The sequence below is a fragment of the Tachypleus tridentatus genome, chromosome 11 (genome assembly GCF_004210375.1).
Source record: "Tachypleus tridentatus isolate NWPU-2018 chromosome 11, ASM421037v1, whole genome shotgun sequence".
Lineage (NCBI taxonomy): Eukaryota > Metazoa > Arthropoda > Merostomata > Xiphosura > Limulidae > Tachypleus > Tachypleus tridentatus.
In genome coordinates, this window is record NC_134835.1 from 1,475,823 (window position 1) to 1,483,433 (window position 7,611).

At 32.6% G+C, this 7,611-nt stretch overlaps 1 pseudogene across 1 annotated transcript in view; it reads left to right on the top strand.

Annotated features, from left to right (window-relative positions):
- The window catches only part of LOC143232421 (paramyosin-like), a 31,461-nt pseudogene extending 25,230 nt beyond the window's left edge, over positions 1 to 6,231 (top strand). Inside the window, exon 8 of the transcript XR_013017527.1 lies at positions 5,695 to 6,231. The product of XR_013017527.1 is annotated as a paramyosin-like (transcript). The remainder of the gene's footprint in view (positions 1 to 5,694) is intronic.
- The last annotated feature ends 1,380 nt before the right edge of the window (positions 6,232 to 7,611 follow it).

The following is a 7,611-nucleotide window of genomic DNA, read 5'->3' on the forward strand; positions in this document are numbered from 1 at the left end:
TTTTGTTTGTTTATTGTTAGGCACAAAGTTAAACAAGCGTTTCGACACTCGCTGTGAACAGAGCACAGACAGCTATTTTTAGCATTATAAGCTCTCAGACTTACAACTGAGCCATTAAGATACATTGCTAAATAAAAATGCCCATTATTGTGTAGTTAACAGAATATGAAGAGCTGTTTTTGCTTATCTGGTGATTTTTTTTATTTCCAGTGTTTCACTATATCATCTTCCTCTAAATGTCAATGTAATATTTCGACTCTTTACTTAAGTCATCATCAGGCATGAGAAATTAATGAAAGTTAATTAAACCAGGTATTAAGGATCAAAGTAATAAATGTTCGAATCATGTAAAGAAAAAACAGTAAAATGAACCATGAATATCATTAACTTTCCTCAAACTGTATCAACGGAGTAGAGAAACTGAAACTAAAAACATTTAACGTTTTGAATAAACATATTTAGTTAAGAGTTTCATTTAATTTATTTAGTGATTTAATATTTAATTATTTTTTTAGTATTTTTAAAATAACTACTTTTAACACTCTTGTTATGGCATGTTTCGTTATGTAACTCATTAATTGTCATAAGTTGTATGTGTGATTGATTGTTTATTTGTTTTTTGAATTTCGCGCAAAGCTACTCGAGAGCTATCTGCGCTAGCCGCCCCTAATTCAGCAGGGTTAGACTAGAAGGAAGGCAGCTAGTCATCACCATTCACCGCCAACTCTTGGGCTACTCTTTTACCAACAAATAGTGGGATTAACCGTCACATTATAATGCTCTCACGGCTGAAAGGGCAAGCATGTTTGGTGTGACCGGGAATCGAACCCGCGACCCATAGATTACGAGTCGAACGCCTTAACCCAACTGGCCATACCAGGCTGTCTGTGTGATTGAATTCTCGTAAATTGACATCACTCTACCCAGAACCTTCTGTATTTTTCTTGTTGCTTTACTTGAGTATTGCTACATCATATGGTCTCGTAGTTTGTAGAACGACCTGGCCCTCTGTTGGGCCATATTTATATCTAGGCGTCTAAGCAAGCACAAGTTAAAAAAACGCAACAAAAAACGTGAAGTTCGCCAGGAGTGATTTTTTTTTTTAACATTGTACTTCACAGCTGTATTGTAACAAGAGTGATGGGAAAAATAATTTGTTTTATCAATGAGAGTTTGAAGTAACTGAGCTAGCTGTATGGACGGAAAAAAAGAAAGAGAGATAAAGAGAAAATTATTTAATGTTCTAAACAAGACTGTAGTGACCAACAAAAGTGAAGTGAAGTAAGTCAGAAAACAAAAAGTAAGTGAAAGTGAAGTTAGACTTTGTGATTGTTAGTTTAGCCATAACAGGCGATATTTTAAAGTGAATTTCAACTTTAACAGAGATAAGGAAAACAATTTGTCTTGTTGAAGGGTATTATGAAGTAACTGAATCTGTCTGTGTGGACTTTGATGAAAAGAGGACAGTTAGTAAAAGTTCTGAATACAACTGTGGTAACCCATGGGGTAACGTGAGTTTATCGCAAGTTTTAGTAAAATACAAAGTACAGAAAAATAGCATGTCCTGTCGATTGGATTCTAAAGTAACTGACTTAGACTGTGTGGACTTTTGAAAAGAAATAAGAATTATTTAGAGTTGTATTGTAGATAAGACTGTGACGTCATAGAGTGTAAAGAATCTCAGTACATACGTTTCAATTTTATAGCAAGCTGATTGTACGATGTCCGTTTATTGTATGCATTTATCGCCAACAAGCACAGACACCTACTAAATAAGAATCCAAGTACATATATAAAACTCTAACAAAGTTTTTAAATCGTTGTAATACATAATTGATCGTGGATAGAATGATTAGAAAAAATCCTTACACGAGAAAGAAACGTAAATTAATAGCTTTTTTGATCACACTTTATCAAAAAATCCGGCCTTTTTAAGTTAAGACCAGTTGATCTTCGTATTTGCTAAAATTTACTATACTGATCATTTTGGCCTCATTTTACGACCTTGAAAAGGCTCGCGAGGCTGCAGACACATAGCCCATGTTACTTCCCGCAAAAAAATGTATTTGTTACCCGATGTTGGAGTCTGTAGCTTTAAACATGTGACCGTGCATATGGAACATACTCAAAGACTATCAGAAAAAACGTTCGTGCTTATATATATATACATATAGATATTTTGAAGAAATAGATTAGATATAATTTTTTTTGTACTTTTGAGAAATCATGAGATTTGTGACCAACAAATAATAGTGGCGCGAATTAGTCGCCAGGATATTTTCTACATTATTTTAACGCTAAAAATGCCCTAAAAATGCGTTATTTTAACTTAAAAAGGTGAAAATATCAACATATGAGATTATTTCATCACTGGTCATTTTATCTCTAGCCTTATGCCATTTCTTTTTTTTGTAGGTTTTAAATTCCCAGTTGTTATTTATCTTTTTTGCTGACTCTTTTTATGCTGAACTGTGGGCAAAGGATTACTTCATATGGTAGCTAACTTTACACATTGTGATAATATTAAACATAGCTGATGTGGTTAATGATAATTTACTGTAACTATTGACTATTTGACCGCATTAATTTCAGATGTGGAATGTCAAGCTGTCTTTTAGAGTAATTATTCTATTAATTTGTGTAGGAAAATTTAATATTATGTGTACTGATTTTTTTTACTCCTTCCATAATATGGTGGTAGAATCTCTAAAAACACAGAGTTTATAGTGTGCAAAGCATAGAGTATCTACAAGTTGTAGTCATACAATGTTCATCTATAATTAGCTGGTAATTACACCGGGTGTTTTCATAAATGCTGACCTCGTACGGTGATGATAACACCGTTTACAATAGAATTATGATATTTTTAGTGTGTGTAAAATATGGAAGAAACAAGTCGACTATTCAATATTATCACGACCTTCGCAGTACCTAATTTATTATACTACAGAAGGTCTGGGTAAAAGTTACCAAACCATTTTCTTTGTAGGCTGGCAAAGAGAACAAGAATTACAAACAGGCCGTTTGGAATGGATTTTCTTTTCCTTTTAAGTCTGATACGCTTGCTTTTTTGTTGTTGGATTTTTATATGCGTACAGCCTTAGCAATTAGTAGTAAAGGTTTAAAATATTGTTTGAAATTAATATTTACCGCTTTCTGTCCGAACGTTCTGTTAGTATTTTGTGCAATTCCTTGCGATCTGTAACATATATATGTATTATATATACATATAACATCACGAGATGATAGAAATGATTCACAACGTATTTTCTAATTATGTTTATTGAAAACTTAATTAAGACTTTTGACTACAACAGCCTAAATTGACAGTGTCACCGTAAGAATGAAAAGAGTAACAAATAATATAATAGGAGATAACAACAAGTCAATGAAATATGTGTTAATGTGCCACATTTACTCCACGTGCTTCAATTCCTAATATTTACAACTTTAGCTCGATAAAACTTAGAGGTGTCCCCTGTGGGACATCGGTGTGCATGGGGACTTACAATGCTTGAAGACGGTTTTCGATGCCCTTGCTGGGTAGAGCAAAGATAGCCCATTATGTAGCTTCAAACAAACATACAAATTGATAAATGAAGAAAAAAGTAACAGAAAAGGGGTAAGTTTAGGTTTAAAATTGTTTTAAAAATAGGGATTATATGTGTTTAGTTAGAGAAAAGCTGTTTTAAATAGGGGTTATATGTTTAGTTAGAGAAAAGCTGTTTTAAATAGGGGTTATATGTTTAGTTAGAGAAAAGCTGTTTTAAAGGTTATGTGTGCTTAGTTAGAGAAAAACTGTTTTAAAGGTATCTATGTCTCCAACATTTATAATTTTAAATAAATTATGAGCTTTGTAATGACAGCGAAATTTGTGTTTTATGTTCATAAATACAGACCGGCCCCTCTAACATAAGCGTATTAGGTTTCAGGACGTCTAACAATGTGCACAGCCTTTTTAAAACACTGCGTGAAGAAGATAGGCCTTATCCTGACTTTTAAGTAGTAACTGAAAAAAATTACCTAAAATTGGACAGTCCTGACTTGAAGATTAGTTTCGGGAACAAGATGTTGATCTATTCTAATAAAGCTAAAGATTCATGTCTTTTCACACTAGTTGCCCTGAATTATTTTAATTTTGGAGACAACGTTTTTTAATAACGATGTGACGTACTCGAAGAACACCGGTTCGTTTTTAAAATAGGTCTAGCTCGTCTCTCTGTAAGGTTTATAGAAACTATATTTTACATCAAAACGACAAAGTTCTCATTAAAAGTAGGTAGGTAGGTCCACACTGTTCGGTAATAAAGACGGGATAAGAACAGCGTTATCAGTTTTTGTAACTTGGGCAGAGTACTATCAGAGCAAGTTTATTAGAGAATATGGAATTAATAATCAGCTAAACCTGATTTTCCCTAATTCCTACATCTCTAACCAAATCTGCTACTTTGTTTTCATTGTTATCGACCTGGGGTATTTCCCTAATCCCTACATCTCTAACCAAATCTGCTACTTTTGTTTTCATTGTTATCGACCTGGGGTATTGTAGCATGTATAGTTAAGTAACATAGATTACCACATCATGGCTTTGGTGAAGTTATTCCCTTCATAAGTCTGTAGACGAAACAAACATATATCAGGAGATTAATCTATACTTTAACGATACCAAATAGTTTGAAACTTGTTTTAATTTAGTAAAAGTTTTGTTTAATTCTCAAGCAAGTAACCATTAACCAGTTGTATTGTTATTTTAATCAACTATAGCAAAATATGTATTTAATATTTTTATCCATGACATCATTGATATAAAAGCAAGTGTTGTGTTTCCTGTAACAGACTAAGTCAGTCAAACGTTCGTCATTCTTAATTTGAATTAAAATATCATAATGCGTGATAATGTTATTATCTTATTGAGGGTTGCCACCTGATGCGTGGTAATGTTATATATCTTATCAAGTATTATTAACTGATATGTCATAAAGCTAAATATTGTATAAGGATTACTGCCTGGTATATGATAACGTTATAATCCCATCAAGGATTATTACCTGATTTGTGATAGTGTTACCTATCTTATCAAGTGTTACTACCTAATATGTGATAATGTTATCTATCGTATAAGGTTTACTACCTAATATGAGATGTTATCTATCTTATGAAGGGTCACTACATAATGTGTGACAATGTTATCTACCGTAAAGAGATTACTGCCTGATATGTGATAATGTTATCTATCTTATCAAGTATTACTACCTGATATGCAATGTTACCTATGTTATCAAGGGTTACTACCTAATATGTGAAAATGTTATATATCTTATCAAGGGCTGCTAACTGATGGTTGATAACATTAACAAGTTTACTTGAGTTTTGATTAAAGTGACTTCATTTAGTTTATGGACAGTAACTGCGAGCTTTATTATGAGAATATACAATATTGCAGAGTAATTTGTTTACAATTTAAAAAGTGAAAAATAAACGTGGACGAACTTTCGATCAAACGAATTCCATGTGAAGAAAACATATGTTTTCATTACTTTGACCAAACGACCTTGATCAAGTCATTACATAGAGACCTTAAGCATTCCTTTGTATTTATAGATCGTATTAAGCTGTATGGAACGTACAAAATATTTCATATAGTCCAATAATTTTCTAGTTTTAATTTTAATCACAGATTGTTTGATTTTGTAGGAAGGTATGGCTCAACATAACCAGGCACGTGTCCGCAGGTTTCAGCGAGAGCTCGAGTCAGCCGAAGACCGAGCTGACCTGGCTGAAGGTAACCTCTCCTTAATCCGTATCAAACATAAAACCTTGATACCCCCCACCCAGGAGTCTGGCAGTATCCTACATGGTTGAAGACTTACATCAGAGGAGTCTCAGACTGCACTAATTTATATCACCAATTATAGACTAACCAAAGTGGATACACGGGATTCATTGTAGTTTTTATTGTTTTGTTGTTTTTGTTCAGTTTAGAATCCCCAAGTTAATTAAGATGGAGTTAGATGTATCCTGCTTTCAACAGATGTTTATGCGAATGTTAGGACAAAATGTTTATTCGCAGGTGGTTCTTGATATTAATACGGATAGAGGATCTTTTAGCGTTTATGAAACAATTGGTTCATCTGTGAGAATCTCACAACGTCTGTAACTAACACTTAGGGTTGTTCTATGTTACACGAAAACAATTGTTTTATTCATCAATAAAACATATACCACATCAAACTCCTGTTGTTGATTACATTTTCACACCCCTGTTCTAAAAGTAAAGCTATTTGCGCACAATTATAACAATAGAAATATCATTGACGTTTGTATAAGTTAAGGTACCTGAGTAGAATTATTACAGAAACATTAATAAAAATTGTTAATTCAAAAAAAGGGAATGGTGATCATCGAAATCTACAGAAGAAAAGTTGATCCAAAATACAAAGATTATATTTTCAAACCTATGACTAGGAATTTTAAAAAAGTAACCAAACAAGGCTGGAAATAATATTTATATTATTTTCTCAGCATAAAAACTTTGTATTTTGAGAAAATGATGTAGACAATATTTCCAGTCCCATTTGTTTACTTTTTTAGAGAAATTAGTTGTAGGCTTGAAAATATAATCTTTGTATTTTGTATCAACTTTTTTCTGTACTTTTTACCATTCTTATTTTCCCTTTTGTAAATTAATAATGTTTACTAATCTCATTTCTTAAGTTTTACTATGTCCATCTATGAAGAATATATTTTAAGTTACACACGTGGGCACGAGTTCCATTGAATAGCACATGTTTTTCAACAGTTTACTCCTGCATTGGTTCTTTCCCCATCGAACCACCACATTGAACCTATTAGAAATACCTTACAAATGAACAACTAAGTATAAACACATTTACGAGCATACAACTACAATAAATAAAAAAAATCCGTTTGAAGGCACAGGGTATATCATCAACTTCACAGTGTAATGTAATAAAAGACGATCAGCAACAAAGCAATCTCATAAGAATGGACTAATGTTTCTCGTAAGATACTATAACACAGATTTATTTAATATAAACAGATGCACTAATATGTTTACCTTGTTAAGTCTACATTACATGTATGTTCTTCAATAGCCAACTTTGTACAAATGTTTGCCTTGAATAAAGTGGCACAAATGATTCATGCAAAATAAATAACAACAACACACTTAAGTGTAAATCACCAGTTATCGATAATAGTTACAACCACTACCTAAATGTCAACTGTTAAAAACAGCAATGGTTATGGGAAACAATTCCACATGCAGTAGTAATAAATACTGACAACACACTCTCTATTCGAGCTAATTATAAGAAATAGTAGAAGGAATCACCACCATTGTCTGGGTAGAGAAATTTACTATGATAAGAGTCAGCTGCTAAAATCTTGCTGAAATATAGTCGCGGAAATCCACATCGAAATAGTGAGCTCAGGTAATGATAAACAATAGCAACTCTAGTAAAGTTATGCAACAACAAATTTGAGAAACTTTCACGTGACAACTTCCATTTAATGTGCTAGAAAATACAAAAGTTATAGTCTCCATCTAGCATAGACGTTAGAAAAACACCAGATTATTTAATGACAGAA